The sequence below is a fragment of the Felis catus genome, chromosome A3, assembly GCF_018350175.1.
Source record: "Felis catus isolate Fca126 chromosome A3, F.catus_Fca126_mat1.0, whole genome shotgun sequence".
Classification (NCBI taxonomy): Eukaryota; Metazoa; Chordata; class Mammalia; order Carnivora; family Felidae; genus Felis; species Felis catus.
Genome location: NC_058370.1, coordinates 77,127,518 through 77,152,509, shown reverse-complemented (window position 1 = coordinate 77,152,509; position 24,992 = coordinate 77,127,518). Strand labels below are relative to the sequence as shown.

Below are 24,992 nucleotides of genomic sequence, written 5' to 3'. Positions count from 1 at the left end.
CAGGCATACAAAAGTGAGCGGTGCATTTAAAAGGCAAATGACCCCGTGAAATGTCAGGTCCGGGAACAATTTTGGAGCTGCAGTTGGTGAAAACCGACAAAAATGAGTACTACATGTAAGCAGTAAAACTTCTCACCAAGTCCTCAAAACTTTATACATGATTTTTGGGGCCTCAGATTTAGTTGTTTGTCTCTCAGATCAAAGCCATGGGTCTATTAAGAAAAATCTATGTCTATTTTTATGGCATGACTTCTGTTTACAGGAGCATAGTATAGAAGTGGTCTGTATACAGCCTTGGCCGTAAGTGCTATAGAGAGTAGCTGGGATTTGTGGGGGTTAGTATTATCAGGATAGACTCTAGCATCTTTTCTCGCACACCTCATTTCTGCAAGGGACCACTATTGGTTATTCCTAGCAAACACCCATAGGGCACTAAGGTTGAGAACGCTTCTGGCCCATTGGTGTTCATAGTTCAAAACAGAAAATTGAGACTTTGGGTCCTGGATCTTTGTCCCCAACAAGAATGTTAACCTGTCGATGCTTCTGATGAAGATAGAGTAAAAGTGACCACATTTAACCTCTGCCTGAAAAAAACTAAAAATACCAGATAATAATAATGATGATTTTCTAGGGGCGCCTGGGTGGCTCAGTCGGTTAAGCATCTGACTTTGGCTCAGGTCATGATCTTGTGGTTCGTGAGTTCGAGCCCCACGTCGGGTTCTGTGCTGACAGTTCAGAGTCTGGAACCTGCTTCAGGTTCTGTGTCTCCCTCTCTCTCTGACCCTCCCCCAACTCGCACTGTGTCTCTGTCTCTCCCAAAAATAAATAAACATTAATTTTTTTTTTTAAATAATGATTTTCTAGACATTAGATATCAGGCAATGGGCAGTGATCCCTAAGCAATGGGAATAATGAGATGAGCCCTACAACTGCCACTAACATAGGCTTTGAGAGGGTATTCAGGTGTTGGTAGAGGGAGGGGGGCATCCAGGCAGAGCCCAGCCGAATCCAAGGTTGAGGATACAGAGATACAGAGCCGGATATGGGGAGACACAGGCAGCTAGAGCCCCCAGGACACCGTTCCAGACAAGAGAGAGCTGCCAGAGGAAGCCTCTTGGAGATCTGCAGAGCGGCTCTTGAGTATTTAGCAGAGTACTTACGAGCACAGGCCTGTGATGAAACTGAGGCCGGGGAAAGAAGCAACCAAAAGGATTAGAGAAAACACTGCCAGGTGCCCATACAGTGCTGGGAGAGTACCTACTCCCACCAAGACTGAAAACCTCATAATTCACAGACCATTGTGAGGAGTGCACAGAAGTCTCTTGCCTCACTAGTGGGAGATAACCAGCCCGAGCCTAAACACTGCTCTGGACTCACTTAAAAATCTTAGAAGTAAGACCTTTCACAATTTCAAATTTCCAGGTAATTTAGTTGTGTCCCAGAACAAAAGAGAAAAATGTTTATGGGACCACAAAAGTAACGAGCAACCAACAGGGTAAAAGATTACCGGATATGCAAAGTATCAGGAAAATGCTACCTTGATGCACAATGAAATCAATAAATTAAAACTAATCCCAAATAGACACAGATGTTAGTATCAGAAGACAAGGACATCAAACAGCTATTGTGACTGTATTCTATACGTTCATGGAGTTCAGAAGAGGCATGGAGGATAAAAAGACCTAAGACTCCTAGAGGTGAAACAAATCTAGATGGGCTTAACAGCGTATTAGTCATTGCAGAAGACAAGATTAGTGAATTTGAAGATGTAGCAATAAAAACCATTCAAAATAAAAGAGAAAAATATTTTAAGCATCAGTAAGCTGAGGGACAACTTCTAGTTACCTTACATTGAAATCCTATAAAGAGAGAAAAGGGATGGGGCAAAAGAAGTTAGAAATAAAGGATGAAATTTTTCTAAATTTAATGAAAACCGGAGAACACAAATCCAAGAATTTCAATGAACCCAAGTATAAGAAATATGAAGAAAACTACTCCAAAGTACATCGTAACCAAACTCCTTAAAATCAATGATAAAAAGATAATAGTAAAAGCAGCCAAAAGAAAAAAAAAAACATATTCCACACCAGGGAACAAAGATGAGAACTCTATCAGATTTCTCTTTAGAAACAAAGTAAAGGGGAAACCGGTGGGGTCTTTAAAGAACTGACAGGAAAATGGCCCCATAAACCCAGAATTCTATACCTAGGGAAAAATACTTTCCAAAAATGAAGGTGAGACAAATACTTTTTTCAGATGCAAAAGAGCTGAAAAACTCAGGACTAGCAGTTCGACATTGTAAGAAATGTTAAAGAAAGCCCATCGGGAAAAAGGAAAATAATACTAAATTAAAAAGAAAAGCTTGCATACGAAAGGAATGGAAAGCACTGGAAACGGCAACACACGAGTACGTATGTAAGAGTCTTGTTTCTTACTGATTAAATCTTTTCAAAAGACAACTGTTTCAACAATAATAATAGCAATGTGGTGTGGGGCATAAAACAAATGCATAAGAAATATGTATGACATCTGTGGCATAAGGACTGAGGGGGGCTCTGAAAGTATACTCTTTTTTTTTTTCAACGTTTATTTATTTTTTGGGACAGAGAGAGACAGAGCATGAACGGGTTAGGGGCAGAGAAAGAGGGAGACACAGAATCAGAAACAGGCTCCAGGCTCCGAGCCATCAGCCCAGAGCCTGACGCGGGGCTCGAACTCACGGACCGCGAGATCGTGACCTGGCTGAAGTCGGACGCTTAACCGACTGCGCCACCCAGGCGCCCCTGAAAATATACTCTTGTAAGATTCTTATATTCTACAGGAAGTGGTATTGTAGCACCTTATGTAGAATATAATAAGTTCAAAGATGTGTACCGTAAGTCCTAAAGAAAGCATATACACAAAAGAGTTATAGCTAGTAAGCCAGCAAAAGAAGTAAAAATGGAATCATAATAATAAGTAACCTAGAAGAAAGCAAAAGAGGGAGAAAAAAGGGAATAAAGAACAGATGAGACAAGCAGAGAACAAATGGAAAGATGATAGACTTAACTCTAACCATATCAACAATCACATTGACTGAAAATGATTTGAATGCTCCAATTAAAAGGCACAGATTGTCAAATTTAATTAAAAAAAAGAAAAACTATGTGTCATTTATAAGAATCACAATTTAAATATAAAGAAACAAATACTTTAAAAGTAAAAGGATGGAAGAAGATATCCCATTCTAATGCTAATTAAAAGAAAGCTGGAGTGACTATGTTAATATCAAACAAAGCAGATGCCAGGGCAAAGAATATATCAGCAAGGGTAAAGAATGTCATATCATAATGATAAAAGACTCAGTTCATGAAGAGGACATAAAAATCCTAAATGTTCAGGCATCTAATAATAGAACTTCCAAACACATGAAGCAAAAAACTGAGGACTCCTTGGAGAAACAGACAAATACATAAGTACAATCTATGATTTCAATATCGCTTTCTCAATAATTGATAGAACAAGCAGACAGAAAATCAGTAAGGACACAGAGACCTTACTACAATAGTATCAACCAAATTGACCTAATTGAGATATATATGTATATACACTCCACCCTATAAACATTAGAATACCCAATCTAATACATACCAAGATGAACCATATTCTAGGCCACAAAACATGTCTCAGTAAATGTAAAAGGATTCAAGTCTTGCAAAATACATTTTCTAACCATGAGAAAATTAAATAGGAAATCAAAACAAAAAGATTTCTGAAAAGTTCCCTTACATTTGGAAACTTTAACACATTTCTAAATAAACCATAGATCAAAGAGGAAATCAAAAGAAAAACTAGAAAGTAATTTGAACTTAATGAAAATGGAAACACCACGTATCATTAATTTGTGTGCCCAGTAAAGCAGTACTGGGGTGGGAGATGGGTATTAATAACATGAAATGTCTGCATTAGAAAAGAAGAAAGATCTTAAATTAATAAACTCACTGTCCACTATGAGAAATAAAAATACCACCACACACATAAAAATAGGATAAATTTAAAAAGTAAGCCAAAGGAGCGAAATAATAAATATCAGAACAGAAATCAATGAAATGGAAAACAGAAAAATAGGAGAGAAAAATCAATGAAACAAAAACAGGTCCTTTGAAAAAAATCAATAAAATTGGGACACTTCCGGCCAGACTGACTAGTAAAAAACAGGGAGAAAAGGCATAAATTACCAATTTTAGGAAAGGGAGAGGCGGTGTCATTAAAACTTTCCATATATTAAAAGGATATGGGAATATTATATCAACTTTATGTCAATAAATTCAACAACTCAGACAAACAGGAAAGTTCCTTAAAGAAACAAACTACCAGAACTCACTCAAGAAGAAAAAGATAACGTGAATAAGTCTATGCATATTTTAAAATAGTATTTTTAAGTTTTAAGCTTTACCACAAAGAAAATTCCAAGACAAAATGACTTCACTGTTGAATTCCAAACATGTAAGAAAATAATACCAATTTCACACAAATTCACCCATAAAATTGAAATGGAGGAATCATTTCCCATCTCATTTTATCACCCCAATAATAGAACAAAAGATAGATATTATAAGAAAACTACAGATCAATGTTCCTCATGAACACGATACAATTTGTTTTAATTAGCAAATGGAATTTGCTGGAAAGACTTTGCTTGATGAGCAAAATAAATCAAAGCTAGTAAAACCACACAGAGTAAGGTCTATGATGCTATCACGTTGTCAACTCCTCCAGTAGAATAGCATTTTATATAACTAAGTTTCTCATTTCCACAAAGTCAAAAAAGCAGTAATTCTCTTCATTCACTAAAGTGACCATGCTTTGGACATTGAGGAGGGATAAAGTGGTGGTTAGAACACAGATTCTGAAGTCAGACTGCCGGGGATTAAATTTCAGCTCCACTTCTTACTACCTTTATAACTTGTGAACATCGCTTAACTTCTCTCCACATCAATTTCATCTGTCTTAAAATGGAGATGATCTATCTCTTTCTCATAGGGATGTTGTGAGAAAGAAATGATTTAATCCTTATAAAATGTAGAGAACAGTGGAGTGCAGCATGGAGAACACAGTAAGGCCCGCAAAGGCTAGCAAGGAACAGTGGCAGAAGTAGGAGTGACTGTGTCCTAGGAATAGCCATGAATGACAGACATTGAACAGAGTTTGGAAGAATTTTATACTTGGTGTTATGCCAGGAAGACAGTGAGGGACAAGCACACTACTAACAGGCAACAGTGTAAACAAGCACTTAGTAGCCAAAAGGTTATTGGTATTTTCCATAAACTGTGATTAAGATAATACATGTTGAGGGGCACCTGGGTGGCTCAGTTGGTTAAGTGTCCGACGTCGGCTCAGGTCATGATCTCACAGTCCATGAGTTCAAGCTCCATGTCGGGCTCTGTGCTGACAGCTTGGAGCTTGGAGCCTGCTTTGGACTGTGTGTCTCCTTCTCTCTCCGTCCCTCCCCCAGTCATGCGCACGTTCTCGTTCTCTCTCTCTCTCTCTCTCTCTCTCTCTCTCTCTCTCTCTCAAAAATAAATAAACATTAAAAATTTTTTTAAAAAAGATAATGCATGTCGAGGGCAGAATATATTTTTAGGACATGTGGGGAAGGGGAAAAAGAGGAAGTGGTAAACAAGATAGGAGTTAAAAGCTGGAAATTGAGACCAGATCATGAAAAGCCTCCTGTGCCTTGCAAAAGCAGTGCAATTGGATCCCGGTGAAGACAGAAAACCATTGAAGAATTTAACACGAGAGCATCATAGGCAGATCAAATGGATCCAGGAGAAGAAAGCAGAAGTCAGGAAAACTTGCTATGATGCTGTATAAGTTTCCTTTTGCTGTTTGTAACAAATTGTCACAAATTTAGTGGCTTAAGACAACACAAATTTATTTTCTTTGAGTCCTTGTGTTAGAAGTCTGGCACCAGTCTCACTGGGCTGAAATCAGGTGGTTGGTGGCATTTCCTTCCTGCTGGAGGCTGTGGAGTAAATTCACTTCCTTGTCTTTTCTAGCTTCCAGAGGCCACCTGCTTTCCTTGGTTTGTGGTCCCTTCCTCCATCTTCAAAGCCAGTAATGAGACCCTCTCATCACACATCACTCTGGCCTGTTATGCTACCTCTTCCACTTTTAAAGACCCCTGAAATTCAATTGGACTCACTCCTGTAATCCAGGATAATCTCCCTATTTTCAGGTTACCTGATTAGCAACTTTAAAATTACATAGGCAGCCTTAATTTCCCCTTACCATGTAATGTAACATAATCACAAGGTTTGGTGACTAGGACACGGACAGCTTCAGGAAGCCATTATGCTTCCTACTACAGAAGTTATTACAAAATCTCAGGTAAGACAGGGTATGGGTTTGAACAAAGGTGGTGGTAACAGAAACAGATGGGAAGGGGTGTCTTTAGATGCATAAGTAAAAGAATACATACATTCATTTGGGTGGGTCTGGAGGGTACAGAGGACATGAGGGAGAATGGGAGATTACAGATGTCTCCTAGTTTATTAAGTTTAAAAAACTGGTGAAAGATGATGTCATTAATTACTGTGAATACAGTTTCCACTGTGTGATTTATAAAGTCCTCATAGAATGTTAGGAGTGAGATGCCCACAAGGTTGCTGGAAATTGGGTCTGTAATTCAGGAAAGCAGTAATACAGCTGACCAAGATCTGAGCATTGGGCATGTAATATTGGCATGAAGTCTCAGAATAGCTGCTATAAATTACCAAGCATCCTAAAGACATAACACGCACATACTCACACTCGATATTCAGTAGCTTTCATTGGTACTAACTGGTACTTAACATGACAAAGTTAAGATCTATCTTAAGAACAAAATGTAAATGATCTACTGTATCTGCAACTGAATCTTGACAGGGAGCACATAAGAGGAGCAAAGACTTACGAATATAATGATGAACGCTTACAGAGGTGGCATTTCCTAGCTCCCAAAATGTGGAAATGCCAGCTGGTAAGGAAATGTTCTACTCGAAGAAGCGAAGAATTGTGACATGGGCTGCAGCCCGTGACTGTCCAGCCCCAGATTCTCATGTTTTGTCTCTCACAGGAACACCAGGAGACTATATTATTTTTCCCACTGCAAACCATGTTTCTATTTAAGATTTGGGCATTTCCCCATTTTGTGAGAGGCTTCAGCTCTATCTGTCTTTAAAAGGCACTGTTGTATATGGGAAAGCTCCGCAAGTTCCCATTGATTTTGCTGTGAACCTAAAACTGCTCTAAAAAAAATAAAGTCTTTAAAAAAGTTAGTATCTAAAGCATGATAACATCCTGCTTCAGGATATTGCTCCCAAAGCCCAGGGATTTTCAAAATAAATAATTTATTTTATTCGTTAAGAAAATAGAAGTGGTATGATAATATACTAACAAATAAGGGTGATCTTTTAGAATCCTCTCTAATAGAAAAGATCTGAAGTGTCGTATAGATCTGCTAATTCACAGCAATGCAAACGGTGCGCAGTATAAACCATGAGTAATAAAACATCCTGTAACAAAAACTTAGAATTCCATGTAAATGGCTGGGGGGTGGTTGGGAAGGCAGGGTAGAAATGTCCATTTAAATATAGGACCTTGATTAATTTTCTTCCGTAGCGAAACCATAATAACCAAAAATAAGCTCACTGATGTAGCTGTAGTGACATATGAGTTGGAACGCATGGCGTGTACAAAGGTGAGTAATAAAAGTGAAGCAAACGAGCAAAAATATATCAAAAATGACTAAAATTATGTGTTTTCATTGTTAAGAAGTATAGTGAAATTCTCATCTGGTGAATTCCAATTCAGCATTTACTTGATATATCTTTTATAATTTTCACTCTAATTATAATGAAAATCATTTTTCAATGTAATTTTGTAATAAAAATGTTTCTTTATTTCTCATTACATAAGAACATGATCTTGTACAGTTACTGAGCAGACTTACAATATGCACACTGTATCTTCCCTTTCTTACCATTTAATCTCTTCATAGTCTACAGATGTCAAGAGGTTCAGATTAAGCTTGTTAAAGATCTGCTTCACTCGAACTCACTGATGATTATTTATTTAGCAGTTTTATGTAACCCTGTCATTGATAAGCACTCTATTAATTTGCCGAGGGACAAATCAACACTAGTTATTTTTCTACTGGCTATTAGACTCGGTGCTGCTGTTTGTTACAAACCACTTGCCAGTTAATTATAAATTATGGGTCCTCTTTGCCTATATTAATTGATATCTCCTCTGCCTTTGTAATACTAGACAAATAAATTGAAGGCAAGATTTATTAAGCAGTGTATGTCTTGTGTCTCTTGATTAGTATTCTTTACTTTTTTAACATTTATACTTGTTTATACAGATTTGACACACCAATGCATTAGAGAAATGATCTTTGGGGTGTTTTGTACTAAAGAGAGAAAAAAGATTTAATGGGCTTCCTACAAATTTATTTCAAGTGACCCACGACTCATTGTATACAATTCCTAAAATGCCTTTGACTTTGTGCTATAGACAAGAGATGGCAGCTTCCCAAATATGCAAAAGATACTATACAAATAGTTGTAACCCTATGTATGTTATTTGCTATAAGGTAAACAAATATGTAGTATATATAACTTAAAATCTATATCACTTTACACATGCGATAACCAATGTCTTTTTCCTTCACTTTACTGCCTACATATATGCATTCTATTACACATGCTTTTGCATATACGTGGAGACCTTTTAAATTCTTCTCATTTAAACAATCTGTAGGTGTAATACATAGTGACAAAACAATAAACTATAGCCAGTTTTAATTTTCAGAAGCATGAATTATGGATGGCACTTGCCACAGGACATGCACCTTTCCATTTGCAGCTCACAGAGGAGCCGGAGTCAGAATTTAGGCCAGGTAGGGAGGAAAAAAAAAACATTATACAAAAGAAAGTCTTAATTCGTTTGCTCCCTGGACAGTATCAAACATTGAAGAATTGCAAATTTAATGGGAAGGATTACCCCAGAGGGTCATTGGACTATATTCTGATTTCATAGGGCTTCAGAACTTAGCTATCTGCCGAAAGATCTGGGTCTCTGAAATCCTAATTTTATATATAATTTTTCCACTTAATTGACAATTTTGACCCAAGTTACGTTTGCAATATCTAGAATTCCTAATAATTCCCCATCTGACATAAATCTAGCAAATGGACAGTGAGCCCACTGGGGTAGGTGGGTTGTTTTTCCATCAGTTCTCATGGGAAAGAAGAGATATATTGGTCAAGCAGACCTGTTCCTATTTTCAACTCACGCATAATTGAATCCCTTCTCCAACATTTTCATGTTTGAAGATTTAAAGACTCCCCAATTAGAATTTAGAAGAAGCCTTTAGAGTAAAATTAGCTAGCTCATTCAGAAAACATGCCCTCTGCTAATGTGCTGTGAAACTGACCTTGAGCCACTTTTTAATAATGAGATTTCAAGAATCATCTTCTCCTACATAGCGTGCTACCTTTTGTTAGCTGTTTCTGGGCACACCTCCCAATGGATGTCATGAGTGATAGAATTTCCTGATAGCCTTGATTCATTTGATTATGCAGAAAATATGCTATTAATCACCCCTCAACAATTTATTATTTTGTCTGTATATCCTCCATGTTACCCTTCCTACCGTTTACCATCTCACTGCTCGAAATCTCTGTCCCCCACAGTCAAACAAGATCTGAGAGAATTAGATTTAAGTTATTAGTTACAACTTGAAATTACTTTGATTAGCAGTGGATTGGGGCTGACACTAACCTCTCAAATAAATCATTTTTGATTATTCACATTTCACATATTCACATCACTTTTGAACCCAATTACATGGTTAATCCATTGTTTGCCAAACTACAGTGCACTTTTTTTTTAAATGCTTCATACTACATACCCTAACCCAGTGGCTCTCAACTGGGACAAATTTATTCCCCTGTGAACATTTGGCAATGTCTAGAGACACCTATGGCTGTCCAATATGGGGGAAGGAAAGGGACTGCCACTGGCATGTAATGGGTAGCAGACAGAGATAATATCAGACATTCTACAATGCAAGGATAGCCTCCAAAACAAAGAAGTACTGGTCCCAAATGCCAATAGTGATAAGGCTAAGAAACCCTACTCTGACTCCTCAAAATAAACCCTACCCTACTTTCTTAAAGGGGCATTAATATGTAGAGCAAGAGTTTGGGGGAAGAAAGTTTAGAAATCTAATACAACTACATTTTCTAATTTTGGGTGACTCATAGAGGTTGCCCAATTTTCTCACTCATAAGCAGACTGACCTGATATACTCAGGCAACACTGGGTTTAAAATGTTTACACTTGGGAATGGAAATGAATCTTCTGTGAAGCTTGCCGTGTGTTACCTCAAGAAAATATTATCAGAAATTCATTCAAGGGGAATATTCAACTCTATTCTATTCACCTCAGATAGTTGAATTAGGAGCTCTGACCTGGTCAGTGGGAAGAGTGGAAGGTTATGAGTTATATAGACATTTGAGGCAATCTGGTCATGGAGGCAACATGCAGAAGAGGAAGCATGGGTGGATAAAAGGACATGAAGTGAATTATAGTGCACCTGGGAAAATAGGACGATTTACTAATCTGAGATAGGAATGCTTTCATTCAGCAACTGTTTACTGACATCCAGTGGGTATAAAGTACGATGTACTATAACAGTTGTCTTCAAACCTTTATTTCTCCACCCCAGAAGTATTTTTAGCATATAATTATGTATGATATATACATGTAATATATGTAAATTCAAATATTCAATATTAGTAAAACATAATTTCTCATTTAAAACTATGAATAGATGCTATGATATTACCTAATGTTCTAATATCAAATATGATCTTTACACAGCCTCAACATGCACACCTCATTGTGGAGACTGATGCACGAGGACATACAAATCGAATTCTTTAAATGTGTCCCTATCAGATGAGGATCTTGAGGTTGGTGATTATGTGTTTTCTTTTTTTCCTTCGTGTTACTAGTGCTCATAACAAAACAGGGATTCGATCCCTGTTTTATTTAGTGAATAAATGGAGTTGACCTATAAAGAGCTGATCCAGTGGGATGGAATACGTTAGGTACACACATACCATGAGGCAGAATCGTAAGGGAGTAGCGACTAGGGAAAAAGCAGGTTCGTCTCTGTTGGAGACTTTTCCAAGATCTACTTTGAAGCTTGGCCAGGAAACCCACAAATTTTCTTTCTATTATTATTTCCCTTTCTTAAGAGGTCTTTGGGTTAGGACAGTGTTTCCTCTTATGTAAGAGGGCTCAAATAAGCTTTATAAGACCCAATTAAGCTGATTCCACATTACATGTAAATCTAATGTTGGACCCTATTGGATTCCTAGATTCCTCTAGTATTAAAAAGAAACCATCCAGTTAGGAACCATATAAACAAACCCCTCTCTCTCCAAAATGAGTTTAATTCTTTAAGTCAGGAGGGGGTCTTTGTCTCCTTTCTTCTTAAACTAGCAACTTTTCCAGTTAATCAGTAACCATGCTTGACATATCATGCCAGAATTTTGGCCATCAGTTTAGCACTTTAAGTTGTTTGGAAAAATTGTGTGTGTCCTTTGGCACTGTTTTGCTTGTTGGAGTTTATAAACAAGTGGACTAGGCTGGAAGGTGAGTATAGCCTCACTTTGGATGAGCAGGGAATTTTCTGCAGAGTGATAAAATAGTCATCACCACCCTACTTCTGCAACAAAATAATTTTACTGACTTACTCGCTGATTTGGCTCTCAAGTGTGTTTGTAATATGGAACCTCCATATTTAGTATAAATACTCAAGGAAAGCTGAGTAACTCTTGAATTATCAGTTCTCTATTCCCTGAAAATAAGTTGGAGAAATAATCTTTTACTAAGAGTCTTTAGCTTTCTCTTACCTTAGAGGACCAAACCCATTATTTGCCATATTCCCTCTTTCCCATTTTCCTTTACACATTTGTGACATTCACTGAGCACACACTATGTTCTTTGAGATTCCGTAGATTCTGCCAACCCTGAAAACACCGATTCCTAAAGTTGTCTGAGCCTGCAAGTGTTATGCAGCCAAATGTCTTCATATAAAGTCTCCCCTTTTGTATAATTTGCTGGACAGAACTATCAATGACAGAATCCTGAATTTGTAGGACCAAAAATTAGCTGATTAAATCTGCTTATTTACTTACAAATATTAATGTGGATTGAATGCCTGGCACATTACACACTATATGATAACCTCCCAAAAGAGATACTATTATTATCTCTATCTTAAAGGTAAGGAAACTGAGAAACAAGAGATTTTAAATATCTTGCCAAGGAGCAGAATCTACATTTATACAGAGGTAAATATAATATTGAATTCATTATTACATGAAAAACCAGTCCACTTAAAAGCCACTGTACATCTGATGGGGCTTTAGAGTTTGATTGCAGAATTTTCTGAAAGGGGGTTGTTTGGGATGTAATTAACATGACAAACAAGGAAAGACACAAGTTTAGCAAAAAGAGCACTTTGAGTGGATAAATTTCTCTTTCACTTTTTTTTTTTTTTTTTTTTTTTTTACATGAGAAAGCCTGGATAAAAGGCACATAAAATAACTGCTGACTGAGTGGAGCTCTTGAGCTAAGGACTTGTGCTGTGAAAATCCTACTTTGTCTAGCAAACACCACGAAACAGGAACCTTGAAAGAGGAACGTTCATTTTTCTCACTCTCTAAACAACAACAACAATAACAACAACAACAACAACCTCAGCTCTGAACCCATGACCTCTCTGACAATGGTGAAAGTCACATGTGTCACATGTGCTAGGGAGGAATAGAGAGGCAGGGCTTCCACTTCTTGAATGGGCTCCCTCTCACTCCCAGCAGCTGAGTCTAACTAGGAAAGCTGAATGGATGCACGAACATCACTTACTAAGGCACCTTTGGGCTGGGTGGTAGGTCCAAATGGATGACCCAAATCCTCTCACATCAATCAGTTCGGAACTCCTCCCATGGTGGAGGCAGGAATTTCATGTCACGGTCTCTTGACACAAAGCCAAAGAGAATACATGACTGTATGCCAATGTCATCATTTTAAATCACAGTCACATTCAAGAAAAAAAAAAATCAAACATAGTGACTAGTACTACTAGGATTTGGAGGCAGTAGCAGTTGCTTTTTAAGGGGCCTACAATTTAGTGACAGAAACACTATGGGCTCTGGAGTAGTACAGAACCTTCTTCAAATGGTAACTGAAATCTACTGGCTGTGTAAGATTGGGTAATTTTACCTCTCTGAGCAACTGTTTTTCCTCTTGTAAAATAAATGTAATTCTTACCTCTTGGGATATGAGATTAAATGAGACAACAAGGTAGCACATTAATTTGCATATAGTGAATGGTTTTTTAAAAAAGTGTGAATTTTAGTATTGCATTAGTCAAGATCCTCCAAAAAACAGATGCCGAGATGGGATTCCATGTATAAGAAATTTATTAGAGGAAATGCCTGTGCAGGAAAATGGGGAGGGAGGCAGGAGAGAATGGGAGAGCCTTCAGGCCATGATGTGAGTGACCCCAAGTGAAGGGGAGAAGGAAGACTGAGTGGAAGAATCTTAAACTGTCATGCATTTATTTCTAAGGAAAGTCTGGCAAAGTCATTATACAGTCCTTGAGCCAGATTGGCCCATCAGGGGATCCTGAACCTCCTAGGAATGGGCATGCCTCAATAACAGTGCTGTGCTTCCTCATGGGCTAGACACCCAACACAGGAAGCATAGACTCATATGGTGATGGATCACCAATATAGCAGTCGAGGCCCCGGGTCAGTTACATTCCTTGCAGTCATAGAGATATGCCCTCCTGGTCACCGCAAGTATTATCCAATGCAGATCCTTGGGCAAACCATGTTATTGCTTCAGAAAAGGTAAAAGGGGGCGAAAAAAAAAACAGAACAATATTACACATAGGGTAGTAATACCTCAGGACATTTTTAAGGTTATATATTTGTTTTAAAAATGGGAATGAAGTCACAGTATGCAAAAGGATGCCATTTCAAATTCTCAGCTGATTCCTGTTGGGATTACAAGCAAGTTACGAGAACAATGTTTAAAAACTGCTTTCGATCACATTTAAAAATTTTAAGTAAAATCAAAAACTGCTTTCGATCAATTCTTTCCTACTTATAACTGACTTTCATGAAGAACTAGATCCTAGATTTCCTTAAATTTATTATTTTTCATTCTTTCCTTTCTCTGCCTTCCTTTTCTTCCTTCAGAGTACATGAATAAGTGGTTTGTAGCCTCTTTCTGGTCTTGCATCAATTTGAGAATCTGAGGAAAACCAGTGATCTTCTCTAGCATCCCCCAAATGCACATCCATTCATATAAAATAAAGGGTACAATTCCAGAGGGTTTGTGGGTCCTGTAGCACCCAGCAGAGGCAAGACTTCCCAGCACTTAAACAGTGCTTAAATTTATAAAGCTACTGACCTACGTGATTCTAAAATATCTTACAATTCTTGGACTACCTAGTTCTGTGGAATAAGACAACCAACCAGTTATTCCTATGATGACATCTTGCTTTTAGAGTTCAAAATCTCAATGCACACAGAGGCATTGTTAGACCAAGCTACATGAATGGGAACACCCTGTGTGGTAAACAAAGCGCTTGTCCGAGTGAGGAGTTCTTTCTTAGTCCCTCGTTTCTCCATGCAATATGTCCAAATTGGGTTGGTTCACATGCCAGGTAAATTGAATTATGCTTTAAGGTCCTTCATTTTAATATATTTTAATTTAGCATTACACTACATTTCTAGGTCTGGCACTGTAAGTGTCTGTTACCACACATTTGGCTTTTTTTTCTTAGTTAAATGTTTATGGTGTAGACCTCCCTCCTCCTCTTGGTAGATGAACATGTTTCTTCTTGCTTTCTCGTAGCTCATCAATGCATCAGCCTTTCCAGTAGTAATTATAAATTAGATGGACAAAACGAGGGGGAAAAAGGGAAGACTCTAATGAAAATTCAGCCACCACCCTGAATTCATTGAGCCTAGACTCTCAGGCAGAAGCTGTGTGAAACACAACATTCATCACATAACTGGTGTTGGACCCACACAACACCTGTGTATGAGGGGGTGAATTAATTATTTTGCGGGGAGCCAACTACTTTTCTAGCAGTGGATGCCTCCAATTACTCAGTCTCCAAAGGGCCTGCCCAGCCTTGCCACTTTAACTCTTCATTTTCTTTCTTTTGGGGGTTAGAGCCAACGCTTCAACCCGGTGCTTTTTTTCAACTAAAGAACATGGTAAATGACAGAGGTCTGGAAGAATATATTTCCTCCAAAGCTGGTGACCAATTAGTTGCTTGCCACTGACTGTCATTTCACTGCTATGAGTGCTGTGTTCTTGTAGCTTGGTGATAGACACACTGTTTATTTTCCACTTTACAGTCTTTGCCAATACTCCGAGTCCCACACAGCTGCCTTTAATGCTGCTCTTCTAGATAGCTTGTGACAGGGGAAAAGATAAAAGGTACGTGAGCGGCAAAATGGCAACCCTGAGCAAACTTATCTAGGGTGCAAAGTAAAGAGAATAGTTATTTTACTACTTCACCTCTTATTTTAATGCTTCTAAATGAAATCGAGGAAAACACCAAGTCCATGAGGTTAACGCTCAAAGAATACAGGTAGTGTGGCTAAAGACTGTAGGGTTATTAAGCTGTTGACAATATGAGAATCCGACACATTCGCCACTGGTTCCGTAATTGTCTTTCATCTAGGAGCAACTTCCCCTCTCCCCCTCCCCCCACCCAACTTTTATGATTCATCATATTTATTTTTTGTTTCCTCAAGCAACATCTTTTATTAGTTGCACACCCACTGCAGAAATTTAATTTCTGCGAGAGAACAACAAAGCAGTTGATTATTATTATTGAGAATCTGGTACAACATCGAGTGAAATAAAATCTATAAGGCATTAAAATGACAGATTAGGCAAGAGCTGTATTCATTTACAAGTGTTAGAACATCATGCTAATGCCTCACAAGCACAACATAAAATGAAAATCAACTCTTTCATGCTGCTTTACGAACAACACTGCGAAGCGCCCAGGAACAGAAGCCAGAGTCTCTGTTAAAGAGGCACTGTCCTTTTGTAGTGTGCTCAAAGGTTCATCCTTGACAAAACACAAATAAAAACACCCCTCTCAAATGCACAGCCGGAAGCACTCCATGGTTATCCTTTGGTCATCCCAAACTAAACACAGCTAATCCCGGTAAGATTTAAAGCATTCATATGCACCTCATTGTTTTTTCATGGAGAGTAACACTTCGCTTATTAGGCAACCTCCATTTTTTATACCCCACCTGAAAACCAAAGAGACAGCAGAGACAAGTGGCTCCTGGAATCAGAAATTCAGGGGTATTATTCCACACAATAAAGCCCTGATAATTCATAGGTACTTTAATCACTCAGAGCCTATTAACTCTTATTTTAGACATAATATTTATGTTTTTATATCACATAAAACATGAGCAGATATGTTTTATATCTGCTCAAGGGAGATAAGAAGCAAATTACAAGAACGCTAGAGAATATCAGGCTGAAATTTCTAAAAACTAGAGTAGTTCTCCTGATAAGAGAAGGGACACAAAAAGATAATAAGACAGAACGTCTCAAATAATCTCCAAGGCCACCACCATACCTGAGGGGATCTTTACAAGAGAACAAAACAAATAAATTCTGTTGACAATATTGACACAAATCATCCAAAGACAAGCAAATGAGTTTTATCTTTCTCTCTACTTCCTGAAAGGGAAGGATGTAAAACATTTCATAGTGAAGTCCATCAACACATTTAAATTCTAAAAAGGTACATGTTTAAGGAAGCTCAAATTTCACAGATGTAGAAGAATGTATTTTCTGACAATATTGAATAAAAACTGGGTGGCACAGGGGTGCCTGGGTGGCTCAGTCGGTCAAGCGTCCCACTTCGGCTCAGGTCATGATCTCACGGTCTGTGAGTTCGAGCCCCGCGTCGGGCTCTGTGCTGACAGCGCAGAGCCTGGAGCCCGCTTCAGATTCTGTGTCTCCCTGTCTCTCTGCCCCTCCCCAAATCACGCTCTGTCTCTCTCTCTCTCTCTCTCTCTCAAAAATAAATAAACATTTAAAAAAATTAAAAAATAACTGGGTGGCACATATATATTATACATATGAATGTGTATATTTGAGAATAAATGTATAATATGAAATGCATTTATTGAAATATATGACAGATAATGTACTTTACCATATATTATCAATTATATGTGTACCCACACCTATGGCAGATAACCAAATAACATAGTTTTCATAAATGAACTCTTAGAGATTTATTTCAGATTGATCTAGTAGTTAATTCTCAGAAGGTAACATCAATATCGGAGCTTCTTTTTCCCTGAACCAGAGATGGAAAATATTAAAAAGTCTGATTTCTTGGGTTCTATCGTGGGTGTCATTTAAAGAATGAGAATCATTAAATGGACCCAGTTGAATATCTCCTTTTGATACAGTAGACAGCAGTGACTAACACAGGAGAGGTTTCTCAAACTCGCATCAACAAAATCTCAGATGCCATTTGCATGCTACACCCTCTCCCCTGGTTGCACCCATGAGATAATCTAAGGCTCTTGTGTCACACAAAACTCCCAGTACACATGTGATATTTCTGTCCCTTCTCCTCCGTTCCCCAAAGCATACTGGATTATGATTCATGAAAGTGAAAGCCTCACCTGCAATAATTTATAAAAATTTAGAAAGATAAGTCAGGGGCAGACTTTCTTATTTTTGTTATTGATAACAAATTCCTGGGGCACCTTGGTGGCTCAGTCGGTTAAGCGTCTGACTTCAGCTCAGGTCATAATCTCACAGTCTGTGGGTTCAAGTCCCATGTCAGGCTCGGTGCTGACAGCTCAGAGCCTGGAGCCTGCTTCAGATTCTGTATCTCCCTCTCTCTCTGACCCTCCCCAACTCGTGCTCTGTCTCTCTCTCTCTCTCTCTCAAAAATAAATAAACATTAAAAAAATTAAAAAGGAAAAACAAATTCCTCATGACATAGCTTGGGCATCAAGGTGGAAAAGAGTTGGCAGAAAGGAGCATGTAGCTGGTGGCAGGAGACCTGTCTCTCAGTACTAGCTGTGTGATCTTGAGCAACCCACTTTCACTTCTAGGGACTATAAGATCCTATAAAGGAAGGACTGTGGTAGAGTTCCAGGCTTAGATACCTCACATGGTATTACGAGAGCTAATTAAGCTCATAAGATGTAAGAAGGGTACCATATAAAAGGAGAGCAGTATTAATGTCAAATAATGGACCATGATTTCCCACAGTCCTCATGTCAAATATCTTCCTTTATGTCCTGTGACTCCCAGAACTCCAACAAACCCCCCTCACTTTGGAAGAAAAGAATAAAATAGAGAATGCCTTGCCCCTGTACATATGCGTACTTGGAATTAATGATGCAGTACATCCTACATGATAAGGCAAAGAATGAACTGGCCAAGAATCGTTAAAACATTGATTTTAGAGCCAGAATACAAGTCTGACAAACACAGGCTAAATGAAATGGCTGGGAATGTGAAGGAACACCAACATGGAAGGTACATAGAGATCTCAGGCATATGGTTGCACCTAAAAATTTAATAAAGCACCAGCCATCCCCTGAGGTGGGTAGAAGAGAGAGAAAGAGAGAAAGAGAGAGAGAGAGAGCAAGACAGAAAGGAAGAAAGTAAAAACACACATGAATTTGAGCTCTGGCCTTCTCCCCACTGACTGGCTGCTAATTTCTTGAACTTCACCCAGGCTGTGTGTCCAACAGACCACATGGTGATTGCTAAATTGCTCAATGACCACAAGCTACAACCATGGGGAAAATATTCATGAAAATTAACATCCCATTTAATACTTACCACATTCCCAGCCAACGCTTTGTGTACCAGAAAGTCCTCGAACTGGCTCCAAAACTTTTCAATTCCTGACAAATGCACTGGCCCCTCTCCAAGGAGCTGGGCAGCAATCTGTGCTTTATGCTGGTGCGTGATGGCAGTAGCTGTGCTGGTGGGAGAGCCGGGGGGTGGAGGCGTTCTTCTCAAGGAAGAAAAATCTGAAGAGCAGTGGGCTCGGGGACTCACTGAGGCACCAAGAACTCTCGCTCTTGGCATGGCGGGGGGCAGGGGCTTCAACGCGTCCAGCATTTTTGAAACGGATGGTGCAAAATGGATGGCATATGATACAAGCTGGAACTGTGAAATAGTAACAAATAACCTGATTGATTCTCTCATGAGTTCTTCTCGTTAGAGAAGAAATTTCACGTTTGTTTTTACAGTATGAGGACATCCTGGGGAGCAAAGTTTCTAAAATACGAACCCTTTCGCGTTTTCTTAAAAGATGAGCACATTAATAAAATTAGTCTCGTGTTCCTTTTATGAGCTTATTCATATCCTCTTATTTATTGGCCTTTCCTACATTTGTCATACCACATATACTTTAATCACAACTCCATGCCAACGGCTTCAAAAATCTATCTTTACCGTATTAAAGTTCCACTGGTGTGACCCATACTTTAGCGACTCCATATCCACCTCTTCATCCCATTCACTCATGCTTACTTCCCTTAGCTATGCTAAGAAAACATAGTTGTTTGCATTTCTCAAATGTTCCCATAATTCCTTTAGACACATGTTCTCATGAAATAGTTGGTTTTCAGGGAAGGGTGAACACATTCAAGATCTATGTGACTCAAGGCCTGATTTTCTCTAGGCTGCATTACGTCCCCTGAAATAGTAGGTTTGTATAATGATTCTTTTCAATGGCATGACCAGAAATGAATATCTGGGCTGACGTCTGAAAGTCTTCACATCTTCACCTGCACCAAGTCAGGGGTTTTTCACATACAGTGTATTCACACCACATATTTGATGATGATGATGTAACAGCCAGTACTGTAAGTCCTACCTATACAGGCTTAATAGTGTATATATTTGGAAACAGAATAGGCAAAGCAGTGTCCAAGGTGGACTATTTTAGCCATTCACTCTCCTTTTCCTTCAAAAAAGGAAATGCTGCATGATATCACTATAAGAAGACACAGCCAGAAGCAGGAGAACTTTGTTTCACTGCTGCCTCTGGAATTAGCAATGTGACTAAGACTGGCCAAGTCATATCCTCCCAGGCACTGGCCTGATAAAGAAGTACTTAGACTAGATAATTTCCAAGGTCCCTTTCATCATTAAATTCAAAACTTAAGATAATCTTTTCATCATCTAAAAGAAAAAAAAAAGTCTCCTGAATGAGTAGGTCACTCTATACCATTTGGGCCACTGGCCAAGCAAGTACTATGGCTTTGTTCATGTGATACCAACGTTGAAAACATCTAGATGTTGAATGTTAAAACATTTGGATGACTGACTGAGTTTTCCACGTAACCTTTTCTTTGTTTTGATTGTTGGTGTTTAGATTGGCTCTGAGAATGTCACCAAGAGTTTCTTAGTCTTTTAGATTTTTGTACCTTCTTTGTTTTTAGAGGAATTTAGGAAAAAAGGGACTCTGAGTGGCCTCTGAGCAATCTCACAGTGATTGTCAACCTAGGAGCAGGAGGTCCTCCGGGAGCCAATAAGCAGCTGCTCTCCTTAAAATGTGGTTCTCTAGCAACATGCACCAGTGACTCACCAGGCTTCATGCCAGCAGAGCACCATTTTTAAAGGGGGCACAGAAGAGAACCATGCTGTTCAGGTAAGTACACCTCGAACATTCTGGGCACGTAAGATAAGCAACAAAGGGAGTTCTGAATCATAGTTCAAACGTCATCATTCAGAAGCACTGTAAAATATACTCTCAACTCCCACCACTGTTGCTTTAGATATTATACAGACGCTTGGTTTGATATGCTTTAGAAAAATGGACTCATTTGGTGATCTCCAGGCTCTAAGACATACTCTAAGAAATGCCCAGAGATACAAAAAGGAAATGAATAAGCAATGGATTGTTATCAGATGTTCTGAGGAAAGTGGATTATTAAGTGAATATAAGAGGCTGTCCCAAGATAAATAATTAAGTCAAAGATAAATTGAGCTCTGGTCAAGGAGAATACTTGAATCTGTGGCCCCTTACTCTTCCTTTAATTGGCTTTAATGTACTCAAGACTTTTTCCATTACTGACCTAAAGTTATGGGGCCCACTAGCTCAGATTATGTGAAAAGACAGATTATATGTGAAGACCTGTGTAGAGACGTATGTAGAATGGTTAAGAACTTGTACTCCCCCCCCCCCCCAGAAAAAAAGAACTTGTACTCTGGATACAAAAAGGCTCAAGTTCTAATCCAGCCTTTTTATTTCTAGAAGATGTTCACCACATCTTTATCCATCCACCTATTAATGGACACTTGGGTTGCTTCCATATCTTGGCTATTGTAAATAATGTTGCAGGAAACACAGGGGTGAATATACCTTTTCAAATTGGTCAAATCTGGTTTCTTGAGTGTAGAAAATATCAACCAAGTATGTGGGGGAAGCAGAGAAATGTGGGGACAGGCTACTAGCTGAACTCTGGCATATGGTCAAACCCAGATCAGATCAGTGGGCAAAACAGGTCGATATGAGGAGTGGAATGTGATTTACAAAAGTAGGATGATGGGCACACTTTCTCCTTTCTAGGAAAGCTTCTAAAATCATCCCATCGGTAGATGGTTCTTTGTTTAACATTGCCATTTAGTGGGCCTTTCGGGTGTGCGAAAGCAGATAGCTGTGAAAAGTGGGGAACAGGAAAAAGTGGCGCTCAGTTGCTCAGCCGAACAACTTACAGGAATTTTCAGCTTTCCTCTGGGGGCTGGGGGAACAAGAATGGGAGGAGGTTGAAAATCTGAGGAGAAAAGAGGCAGCAAAAGGATTACAGTAGGAAGAACAAATTCCACTTCAATAGCCCAAGGCTGAGTTCTAGGGAAGACCATGGCCAGGTGGACATGCCTTGCAATGAGGATGTTTAAGGCCCTACAAGAGCAGAGCAATCACATATCCAATTTAAAGTTGTTTTCTGTTCTGTAATCTCTCTCTACTATTGAAAACCGTCAATAAATGCATATTACGTGCAATAACTCATTTTTTGTGGTACTTTAGGGAATGAAGACAGCGTTCATAAGTGCAACTGAGTGTTGTGGAAGGAGTTCAGAGAAAGCAAGAATTCAGAGTGACAGGTGCCTGGGGGAGCACAGCATTCCCTGTCCCCTTTCAGATCTCCAAAAACGTTGGAATAATGGGGGTTGGAGCCACTTTGTTTTTATCTCAATGAAGAGTGAGACAGGAATGCTGGAAGATATTTGTGGATCTCCAAGTCATCTGGTAGGATGAGGGCAGGAGGAAGTGTGCTGGAGAACATCTCTCACTCACACTGCACAGTTTACTGCATAGAGTGTCTTAAAGTCATACTACATGGGATCAAGGATAAGACCCCTCAGAAAGGTTCAAGTCCTTAGGAAAGAATGGAGAGAGAAAAAGAGAAAGAGAGAGAGAAGAGAACAGAAGAGAAGAAAAAATGATAAAATGATCACTATAATTTCCAAAACAAGCCTAGGGCAGATACACAACAGACCTCAATTTTAATATGAATGAGTATCTCAACCATTTCCTGACGGCCAATGCATTCCTTTGATGAACATTTTGGATCTCTCTACCATATCTTGAGAATTTGCCACGTTAAGAGCTGAGTAATAGAGTGGAGAGGGCATGGGCTTTTGGAGGTGGAAACCTGGATTTGGATCCTAGCTCTGTTACTTGGACTGTCTGGGCCTCAATTTGCCTGTATGTAAAATGGGAAGATGATCTCTATAATGCAGTAATGCAGGGTCCAGTTAGAGCTGGCACAAAACTTGTGCTTAATACACATGGCAGCTGGAATGATTTCTCCACAAATGCCATTCTATCCTGCTCAGTGCACAGAGACCTGTACTAGCTGCTGTAGAGATGGTCCAAATAAGACATATGCCCCTGGCCTTCAGTCAGCTTGAGTTAGGGAGTGATCAAAACCCACCCCCCAGCCCTAGGGTCTTAGATGGATAAAATCCACCATAAGCCCCCTGTGTAGCAGTTTCTTTTCCTTTCCTTTGCTTTGGATGTCCTTTCTCTTTTCTAGATTCCTTTATAATTTCAGCGAAAGCTAGCAAACAGCGCTGTTTCCTATATAATTAAAAAATATGTGAAAATATTTATCATTTCTATCATATAAAAACACTATGGACTTTAATCTGGAAAAATAGGCTAAGTGCAAGGGGAATAAAGCAGTTAAGGGCACACAACATTTAAAATAAAAACTTTAGAAATGGAAGCGTGGGAGGGCTTTTTTAAAACGTCATTTCATTTAGTAATCTTGAAAAAAATTAATGATCCCAACGAGTAGAAATGTTAGCACTTTTTTTTGACACTTTCCCATACACACTCAGGGAATGTGCACTGTCAAAGCTGGATGTTACAACAAGAACATGCTGTGAGAAGGAACGCGCCAAATGTGTCTGCTGGAGGGAAGCATGGCCCCTCGGTGTCCTGGGCTCAGGGACCATCTGATGGCCACTCTGCACACACAGATAAGGGGCCCCCAAAACGGTCTTTGAGAAGGGTGAGGGTCAGCGGGGAGACAGTCACACTTGCCACTTGCAATAAAATTACAGACTCTGGTACTCGTCAGCTCAGGAGAGGAGGAGAGAGCAAAGTGCCTGGTCTCATTTCCCCTGGATCAGCACCCCCAAGTTATTCTTGCCAGGGTAGCAACAGCAGTTTCCTAGAACCAGAGTGAGGTTTTAAGGAAAAAGAGTCACCATGGCACAATGAGAATCCTGTTGGCCACAGACACAGAGATCGGGCCACAAGGGAAGTTGGCAAACGCTGGCTGTGCGGGGCTCTGAGGACATGCTGAGCACCCCTGAGTACAGAAGCAACGTCTGGAATGGCCACGGGAACGCTGTGGAGTAACACATATGTAACAGGACACAAGGACTGCTGTTTCAGGAACCATTAAAGCAACTATTATATTCCATGTGACTAATGGTGCCCGATTTTTGCCTGATGATTTTTGGAGAATTTTTATGTTAAAGTGTAATAAGCTCAAGCAGGAGCCTTTCACACTGTAACATGGCTCAGATGATGTTGTCAAACACCATTACTGCACTGATGTGCTCATTATCTCCACATGGCATGCTATGCATTAGGCTGGACCATATGAAATTGCCATTTCTATAGATCTCATATAGTCAAATTTCACACGGCTCATTTAATATTTTTTGGCTTGCTAATGTCACCTTAGAATGTAAGCTCTGTGAGATCAGTGACTTTGCCATGTTTGCTGCTGTGTCCCTAGAGCTTAGAACAGTGCTGACACATAGTAGGCATTCAAAAATACTTACTGAATAAATGAATGAGTACATTCTGCTGATAGTTAATGAAAGTTGTTTATGTGCCAGGCACTGTGTTAAGAATGGGAGACAGAATTATGGAAAAGATAGTCTTAAAGAGCTTTTAGTCCTCTTGGGAGAAAGAGATGGAAACAAGCAGTTACAAAATAGCAGGTAAATGTGGGACACTGGGGAACGCAGGACGCAAGCAGGGCATGCAGGTAGGTGAGCAGCAGCCTGGATGGAGCCGGTAGGGGAGGAGGTGACAGAGGGCCAAGGTTTGGCTTCCTGTATCAAAAGCGATACCTATGTTGACATCTGGAGAGCACACAAGAATTAGGCAGGTGAAAAGAGAATTAGTAAAAGTTGTAAAAACCTAACCAGATTTCTGATGTCAGACAAGTTTCATATATGACTTCACCAATCATAGAAAAAGGGGCATAAGTCATCTACCCATGAAGGTGACTGTACCAAAGCAACCTTTCAAGCTATGGCTCGTGGTAGATCATTTAGACCTTCAATCTCTGCAAAATCAGAATACACCAAAGGCC

At 39.2% G+C, this 24,992-nt stretch overlaps 1 long non-coding RNA gene across 2 annotated transcripts in view; it reads right to left on the bottom strand.

The window, feature by feature from the left end:
* LOC109498181 overlaps nt 1-24,992 on the bottom strand; it is a 499,178-nt gene that overhangs the window by 133,517 nt on the left and 340,669 nt on the right. The window lies entirely within an intron of this gene.